This window comes from Babylonia areolata, chromosome 4 (assembly GCF_041734735.1).
Source record: "Babylonia areolata isolate BAREFJ2019XMU chromosome 4, ASM4173473v1, whole genome shotgun sequence".
NCBI classification, from domain to species: Eukaryota; Metazoa; Mollusca; class Gastropoda; order Neogastropoda; family Buccinidae; genus Babylonia; species Babylonia areolata.
The window spans coordinates 44683658-44693657 of NC_134879.1; positions in this window are offsets into that span (position 1 = coordinate 44683658).

The following is a 10000-nucleotide window of genomic DNA, read 5'->3' on the forward strand; positions in this document are numbered from 1 at the left end:
GTGGCAGTTTTGTTGTTGTTTTTTTTGTTTGTTTGTTTGTTTGTTTTGTTTGTTTGTTTGTTTGTTGTTGTTGTTTTGGGAGGGGGGGGTGTTAGCGGGAGAAGGCTGAATCTAAATCGACGCTCGCATAGATCACGTGATCAAAGCAATCTGTGTTTTGCGTGCGTCGTTCGATCTGCTTTTGTTCCACGACAGCCGACCAAAAATAGACCTCATCGCTGAGCCCAGAGGGTTTTTACCTCTGTGTGTGTGTGTGTGTGTGTGTGCGTGCGTGTTTGTCCTTGACTGAAAAGTTGGTCTCCAACTTTACGGAATATTTTTTTCCCAGTACGCTGTTTCCAAGGCAACCAGAAGCAAGAATAAAATTAATGATGATCAGCTCTAACATCCAGTCTCTTCCCCTCCCCACGCCTTCTCCTTCTGGAGTTATTTAGATAGATAGATAGATAGATTTATATGGGCGTACGGGAGTGGTCAATGGAGATGCTGGTTTATTTTCTTGTTTGTTAGCATGTAGGGACTCACTGATAGACATCGGCTTGAAAATGCTATTCATTGATGATGAAAAAAAAAAGGTAAACTGTTCATGTTTCTCTCTCTCTCTCTCTCTCTCTCTCTCTCTCTCTCTCTCTCTCTCTCTCACCGCCCCCCACCCTCTCTCTCTCTCTCTCTCTCTCTCTCTCTCTGTGTCAGAAGATGGACGCTTATTCTCAGTGTTGTTGTGATTCAGCTTATTTTTTGTGAATCTTTGAAGATCACGTCTGAATCACTGAGTTATAACTGCTCAATTCATGTTCGTGAATGTGTGTGGAATATATCTGTGTAAGTTTGAAGGTGGAAACTTTTCTTCAACTTCAAAAATAACAGCTTTCTGTGTTCCTGACTGTGTTGTGAACGATCTGTGATTCGTGTTATGGCCATTGACCAAGATACATACACAGCACCCCTATGTCACCCCTGTGTCTGTGTCTATGTCTAATGGAAGCAATTAGAATCTGAAGTAAGTAATGCTCCCTTCGTGTATGATCGGCGGCGGTGGTCTGTGGGAGTCCTTGCCGTCAGTGGACTTATGTGCTTTCAGTAGATTATGTAGCGTGACAAAGTCATAGTGATTCATGTGTTTCTAATCACCCGACGAGGTCCGGCACTGTGACAGACTTCACCAGCATGTGTGACTGTAATCACTGTGTTATGTTTTAATTTACTATGTATGGCAGACACTGATACTGATCAATGTGATACCAAACTCAAACCTACAAGAGATTACATACAGAAACGTTTTACTTGTAGCAAAGATGAACTGGCTGTTTGGAGAAATTGCCTCTTTTACCGCTACTGTGCAATCCAAGAGGACGAAATAACCGTTCAATGCAATGACTACGATAACAGCGGAACTATTTTAAATCCATCATCGATTCTTATAAATGTGCCTCCGTCACCAACTATTTCTAAGTCTGTTCGTGTTTTCCATAAATCGACAAAATGTATAATAATAACATTTTATTTTACACATGCTCTGGTGGAACTTTACTTTGTCAAGGAATGAACTGTCCATCTTGGGATGAAGAAGAATGTGAAATACTGAAAACACTTGTGCTTGGTTTTCTGTCATTCATAAGTTCTTTCTCCGGCCTTCCTCGTTTGTCACCTCCTGTGGCGGGCTTGACTGTAATGGCCATGGAAAATGTTTCTTCTCTAGACAAACGATTTCCCTTCCTCACCCCAACAGTTTCAGCTCTTGAGCAGTCCTACTTCAAAAAACAGAAGACAGTGTGGTCATCCTTCCCCCAGCCCCACCTGTGGCTCCCACCCACCCAGCTGAACTGAGTGACCAAACTTCCCCCTCAAAAGACCACCCATGTCGGGAAAAGAACCAGGAGTCAAGTTCGACGTCCTTTGTGCCACTCGTCACACGCCCGCGCTGCTCCCAGTCGGCTACCGGAATTAAAAATGAGATTGTTACAATTAGAAAAAAAAAACACACCAAAAAAACAGTGAACTCTGTTACTCCAAGTGAGGATTTGACTCAAAACACAGTTGCTTGTTTGATCAGTGATGCAATGACTGCTGTGAAAAATTAACTCCGTGTATGTATTTCAAAAAAGGTTGATGTGCTCAATACTGAAATTGAAAACTTAGAAATCAGTTGCTACAAATCTTGAAAGCAAAAACAAAGAACTCATCAAAGAAAATCATTTAGTTAAATCCCAGCTGGGTTCTCTCCAATCAGAACTGAACAGAAAGAAATACAATCCAATTCATCAAGCAACAGTTGATACTCAGACCCCAGTAGACTGTGTATGTGAACATAAAGATATTATTTCCCAAAATGATGTTGAAATTCAAACTGGAAAACACATACTCTTTACTCAAGGTTCAGAAACCGAAACACCAGATAGCGACGCAAAACCCACCAGCACAGATAAACAGTTACACAGTGATCGTTCAGTCAATGATGGTCAGAAAGGAAATCCAGCAAATAATACAGATTGTTTACCCCATGACAATGTCACAATCCTTGAGGACATTTCTACTTTCAATTCCCTTGCTGTTCTCGCTGATAATGACAGAGAACAAATTCATTCCACACAGTCCCAGCAATCAAAACAAATATTAACAAACAGAAGAACCCACCAGAAAATGTTTCAAGCCCCTCTACCAGAGATGTATTGACCGTATGACTGTTCCCGAAAAGGCAACAATGCTGCTTCTTGGGGACTCTGTCATACGCTTCATTAACCCCAAGAGACTGGCCCCTCGTGGAGAAAGCATGTTTAAACTTTGTGTTCCAGGAATGTCTATCGATGACCTTCATCACTGGCTTTCTTCTGTTCCAGTCTCACCCAGCATAAAGGATATGATTATTCATGTTGGCGTGAACTCTTGTCCTGCGGGTCCAGTATCCCCAGAAACATAGAATGAACTTTTTATTCTATGTTTTAAAGCCCTCCCCCACGCACGTGTAGCTTTCAGCTCAATTTTACCTGCCAGAGGGAATCATCATTTCAATTATGTCATAACGCACTCAAACCAAAATCTAAAAGAATTATGCAAAAAAAAACACACAAAAAAACAAACAAAAAAACAAAACAAAACAAAACAAACAAAAAAACAACAACAACACAATATTGTTTTTATTGATAATTTTCTTCCTTTTGCATATGGCACAGGTCTGTACAGCAGTATAAAGCACACGAATACCAGAGGAACAGCAAGACTTGCTGAAAATAGCAAAACCCTGTGGCGAAGAGGATCCCACAGAGAAGTCAATGGTCCCATAAAAACCTATACCAGTAGCAGACCAGACCCTCCTCTGAATTCGTTTCCACATGTCTTACCCCCGTCCTACCCTCAGAGAGTACCAAATTTTAGGGAATATTACTCCTTACCATTCAACCAAAACCAAGAGCGTCGTCCTGTTGGTCAGATATCAGAACATGCACCCCCACCCCTGCAGTCATCTTACCATTTTCCACTTCTCATTCCAAAATCACAAACAGGTGGACCTCTGTTTTCGATGCCTTCTAATCACCCCCATCAGTTTCAATATTTCCATCACCCAAATCAGAATATCACCACCTCATATAATAGTGACCATGGAGCTAATATCCGTTCAAACGCCTCCCAACGACAAGAAACGGGAAATCCTGCAATGCCTGTGAATTATGACACATACACTGTCGAACTATTTAACAAACATATCCTCAATCATTTCAATCACTACAAACTATTTCATCCAAATCAATCTGGTTTCAGGTCCAAGCACTCCTGTCATTCAGCACTCACTAACTTAGTCGAACAATGGCTTACAAATATAAACAATAATGAAATTACTGGTGTTCTCATGGTCGATTTTATGAAGGTATTCGATGTGATAGACCGCACTCTCCTTTTGAAAAAACTAAAATTGCATGGCTTTTCTGGGAATACACTTGAACTCATATCCTCATTTCTATCAGACAGAAGACAAATTGTATCTATTAATGAATCACAATCCTCTTTACAGTCTATCTATTATGGAGTTCCTCAAGGTTCAGTTCTTGGTCCAATATTATTTTCTATTTATATAAATGATTTTCCTCTATTTATTAATGCATAATGTGAGATGTTTTCAGACGATACAACAATACATGCAAACTACACTACAATAGACAAAGTGTACTATACTCTGCAACAAAGCATTAATGACATAGTTAAATGGTCCAATTTAAATCACATGCGTATCCATAAAAAAACCCAACAAAACAAACAAACAACAACAAAAAAACCAACCGAAATGTCTCATACTCACCACTAGACAGAAACGCCAAAACTTTTCATACAAACTTCCACCCCTTTCCACAAAATTAATGGTCAACCAATAGAAGAAGTTAATAATAATAAAATTCTTGGAGTCACTATTGATAACAGCATATCTTGGTCCAGTCATATTATGTCATTATGCAAAACTATCCAAAAAGATTGATCAGCTATCCAGAATTAAAAATTTTCTTGATTTGCATTGTCGAAAATTATTCTTTTTTGCTTATATTGAATCACATATTAACTATGCGTCAATACTCAGGGATTCAGCTAGCGATAAAAAACTAAAACCTTTACTGAGTCTGCATAGACGAGCTCTTAAATTAATCCTTCTTAAATCTTCATCACTGACTGCTGACGACAACAGACACTAGCTTAAAATATTCTTCCCTTAAAGCTTAAACTTGAATACAACAAAGCACTTTTTATGTTTAAAATGATGTGTAATTATGCTCCATCTTTGAGAGAGATTTCCCACCACGCAAGTCCGTCAGACCAACAAGATTAAGATCCCCATTCCAAGAGTAGATCTGTTTAAATCCAGTCTCGTTTATTCAGGAGGCTGTTTATGGAACAATATTTCATCCAATTTTAATGTTCAGAAAAGCATTCAAAAATTTAAAAAAATAAAATAAAAAATAAAAAAACAACAAAAAACACACACACACCTTATGGACAAATATGTCAACAATCCTACTTGATTTTGTCTTCTTGAATACGTATATATAGTTTAGTTGTATGTCTACGTCTACTATTGCAATACTTAATGATGTACAACCACAATCAGTGCCCTACACTGTGTGTTTGTTTTCTTGTTGATTTTGTTTGTTTGTTTGTTTCTTTGGGAGAGGGTGGGGGGTGTGGGTTTTGTTGTTGTTGTTTTTTCTTTCATTTTCATTTTCATAATATGACGTTTGTATCAGGATTATGTACATGTGTATGTTTAAACATGTATCTCTTTATTACTTTGTGAATGTTCTGATGCATTTTCATTTTCATTTTCTATTTGCCCAGAGGGCTGGATGAAAAAAAGCACATGTATGCTTATTCCACTTCCCTCATTAAAAAAAACAACAACTTCGTTTGTTTGTTCGTTCTTTCTCTCTCTCCCTCTCTCTCTACCTTCTTTACTCTTCCCCTTGTCCATTCTTCCATCCGCTCAACACCACGCCCCTACCCTATTGTCCTCGTTGTTATATCTATCGCGATATTGTATTGTACATAAGTTCTGTGTTTATGTTTGCACATGCTTGTGTAATTTTGACGTTGGTGTTGTGAATTGACTTTTGCTTCTTCTTCTTCTTCTTTTTTTTTTTTTTTTTCCAGTTATTATTCTTGCCCAGAGGGCTGGATGTAAACAAGTACTTTGTGCTTACTCCTTTACCTTCGTAAAATAAAATTTCGTTCGTTCTCTCTCTCTCTGTGTGTCTCTGTCTCTCTTAATCACGTGCGAGAGAACTCCGGTTGTTCACTTCACTGACGTCAATTTCGTCTCAGAGTGACGTCAAAGAAGGAACTGGAAACCAGCCGTGCGCTCGACGCTCACGTGATCATGGCGCTGCGTACACGAGACACGAGCTTGAAGGTGTGGGAGGGAGGATGCGTGGGGAGGTGGGTGGGGTGGCGGGGACATCATAGAAACCATCCAAGATTAGAAGCCACAGACTGGTGGGAGATGTTGTTTGGAAGGGGGTGGGGTTGGTGGGGGGGGGGGGGGGGGGGGGCACGCGGGGTTATGGATAGAGGGAGGGGTGGTGGTGGTTGGTGAGGGGGCGAGAAGGACGTTCTTCCTCCATCGTTTCGTTTTGAAGTTTCCCCGTGACCGCTTCTTCTGAAGTTGTGGAACAGCAATACCTTCCCCACCATAGGGACACACACACACACACACACTCACAACACACACGCACACACAACACTCACACACACACACTCACACACACACACACACATACAAACACACACACACACACACACACACACACACAACACATACGCACACACAACACTCACACACACACACACACACACACACACACACACAACACACACACACACACACACACACACACACACACACACACACACATCCAGCCCTCCACGTCAGTGGACCAATACGGCCAGGCAGGGGAGGGTGGCGGGGAGGGGGGGGGGGAAGGAGCAGAGGTTGGCTAAGTTGACAGATAACGTGAAGGATGGGGGTGGCGACGTTACTGCGTGGGTGGTAGGGGGATGACTCGGACATGGATGGAGGTGGTGGTGGTGGTGGTAGTGGCAAGGTGGATGAATGAATGAAATGTTCGCCCTCTAGTTTTATTTTTCCTCAGAAAAGTGTGTTAATTCGCTTGTTTTGTTCCGTTCGCCCACGTCGCCAGAGTAAAGTGCAAGTTTTGTGTGCATACTCCATTCACGTGCCAGGCACTACTAGTAGAGAGAGACGGCCGGATTTCCAAGACAGTGACAGACACAGAGATTGAGATTCAGATTGAGATGGTCTGTTCACTAAGGCCATGGCCCCTCAGAAGGGGGTGTACATGAACATAACAAAAACGTTTTCAAATGTTTCTGTTACATATGCACATCGTCTTTTAAAAGCTTTGTAGAGATAAGCAACCAACTGCTTTATAACGCGTTCTTTTGTAACAGACAGACAGAGAGACAGACAGACAGACAGAGAGACATACATTAGTGGAGATAATACACGTGTCAGTGTGTGTATGTGTTTGTGTGTACGTGCGTGCCTATCTGTCTCTCTGTCTGTCTCTCTCTCTCTCTCTCTCCCTCTCTCTCTCTCTATCTCTATCTATCTATCTGTGTGTGTGTGTGTCTCTCTCTCTCTCTCTCTCTCTCTCTCTCTCTCTCTCTCTCTCTCTCTCTGCATATCAAGCCTGATCAAGTGCGTTGTATTTATGCGAAGATCAGGCATCTGCCTTTTTTTCTTTTTTCTTTTTTCCTTTTCCCAGTCACTCTTTCTTCTTCTTTTTCAGTTCTTTTTTATCCCCCCGTAGCAGAAGTGGTGTACCGTATTTGGATAAGAAACTGAAACTTCCCTCCCTGTCTACCCTTCCTCTCCCTCCTTCTCCTCCATCTCTCTCTCTCTCTCTCACACACACACACACACACACACACACACACACACACACACACACACACACACACTCACACACACACACTCACTCACACACACACACACACACACACACACACACACTCTCTCTCTCTCTCTCTCTCTCTCTCTCTCTCACTCACTCACTCCTCCCCCCTCTCCCTTTCATTGACGTTGGAGGCAACCGATAAAGCATTCCACCCACACTCAGCCAATCTTTTCTTCTTTTCTCTGTCTTTTTTTTTTTTTCTTTTCTTTCTTTGCCCACTTCCTTCTTCCCCTCCGCTGACCAAACATCTGCCTGAACCCCTCCCCGTCCTCTTTTTACTTCTTCCCACACTCACTCTCTTCCCAACATCACCCCTCCCCTCCGCCTCCTTCCACCCCCTCCCCTCCTTCTCCTCCCCGTCGCCCTTCCGCCGCCTCCCCCCCCCCCACCCTACCACCCAGCCCATCTCAGTGCTGCACGTGTGTCACGTGTCCGTGGAAATCAGTTTTCTTCTGCTGCTTTTCCATCAGAGGTGATCGAGAAGAAAGGGAAGCGGTGTGTGTGTGTGTGTGTGTGTTTGAGTGCGTAGGAGTGTGTGTGTGTGTGTCAGTGTGTGTGTGTGTTTAAATATATAGAGGGGTGTGTGTGTGTGTGTGTGTGTGTGTGTGCTTGCATACACGAGCACACTTACGCACGCACACACACACACACACATACAAACACATACACACACACACACGTGTCAGCGACTTTACATCACACGCACGCACGCGCGCGCACACACACACACACACACACACACACACACACACACACACGTGCACGCGCGCACACACATACATACTCACACACACATACACACAGAGACACACACACACAGAGTCACAGAGTCACACACACACACACACACACACACACACAGTCACACACACACGTTTCAACAGCTTTACGTTGATACTCAGCGCAACCATCCTCATCGTTCAGTCCTGATAATGTGGTTTGATCTGTCACGTGGATGGCGCGCGCTGTGTGGGTGTCCGGGGAGGGGAGAGGGGTGGGGTAGAGGAGGTGTATGTGTGAGGGAGCGGGGGTTGCGGGGGCGTGGGGGAGGGGGGGGGGTATCTCTGTCCCCATGCTTTTTTTTCTTTTTTTTTTTTGCTTTTTTTTTTCTTCCCCCACCCCCCACCCCCCTTTCCCAACCCCCGTTCACGTTATCTGTTACAGTGATAGTGTTTGGTGTTTGTGGATTTCATTCTTTGTTCTTCTTATGATGATGACGATAATGATAATAAGGTTAGTGGTGATGATAGTGATAACAGTGATTTCAGTTACAAAGCACCTTTCCATGTAAAGCATGCTCAATTGCGCTGTACAATGTCAGTGTCGGCATTTAAAACACGCTTTTTAACTCTGAAATGAACGTTTTCGTAATCTGTTGATACAGTGATAGTGTTTGGTGTTTGTTGATTTCATTCTTTGTTCATCTCGTGATGATAGTGATAACAACAGTAATAATGATGATGATGATAGTAATAGTAATTCAGTTTATAAAGCACCTTTCCATGTAAAACGTGCTCAGTTGCGCAATACACTGTCAACCGACGCTTATTAAGTTAAAACAGATATTTAAACGCTAAAATGAAAATCTCACACAGACACACGCACACACACACACACACACACACACACACACACACACACACACACACACACACACACACACATTCAGAGATAATACACACTCATCATATTTAAATACGAAAAAGCCTAAATGATGCAGTATCATATCACATTACTTTAAAAACTTACTATCACAATACTTGAAACTACTGATAATATCACAGTACACAAAAACCATACTACAATACTTTTAAAAAAAAATTAACTTCCAATTCTTAATACTGGTCACACACATCATAATACAATATAAGAAACACAAAAACCATACCACAGTACTTAAAAATTTCACTTCCAAGTCTTTAACACTGGTCACACACATCACACAACAACAACAACAACAATAATAATAATAATAATAATAATAAACACAAAAAAATATCACAGTACTGAAAACTTCACTTCCAACTCTTTAACGCCGGTCACACACATCACAATACAATATATAAAGACACACACACACACACACACACACACACACACACACACACACACACACCACGATATCCAAAAAAATCATTTCGAACTCTTAACACCGGTGACACACATCACAATGCAATAAAACAGAATATAAAAAAATATATATATATATACATTTTAAAATGGTAGTGTCAGGTGCTTCTTGATTTCTTTCTTTGTCTACGTATGTCTGTCTGTCGGTCGGTCGGTCGGGCTGCCTGTATGTTCACCTGCCCACTCCCTCCCTCCCTCATATCAGGCCCATCTCCTGTCACTCTCCCCCTCCCCACCCCCTCCCACTCCGTGAACTCCCCCTCCACCTACCCCGGCCCCCCCACGTTTCTGCCTTCTTCGAAACAATCCATCCATGCATTCATCCCCCCCTCCTCCCTCTCCCCCACAACCCCAAATATCGGCGTGGGTGTTTCCGGGTCAGATGAATACGTTATCGAAACTAAAGACGTGTCTCC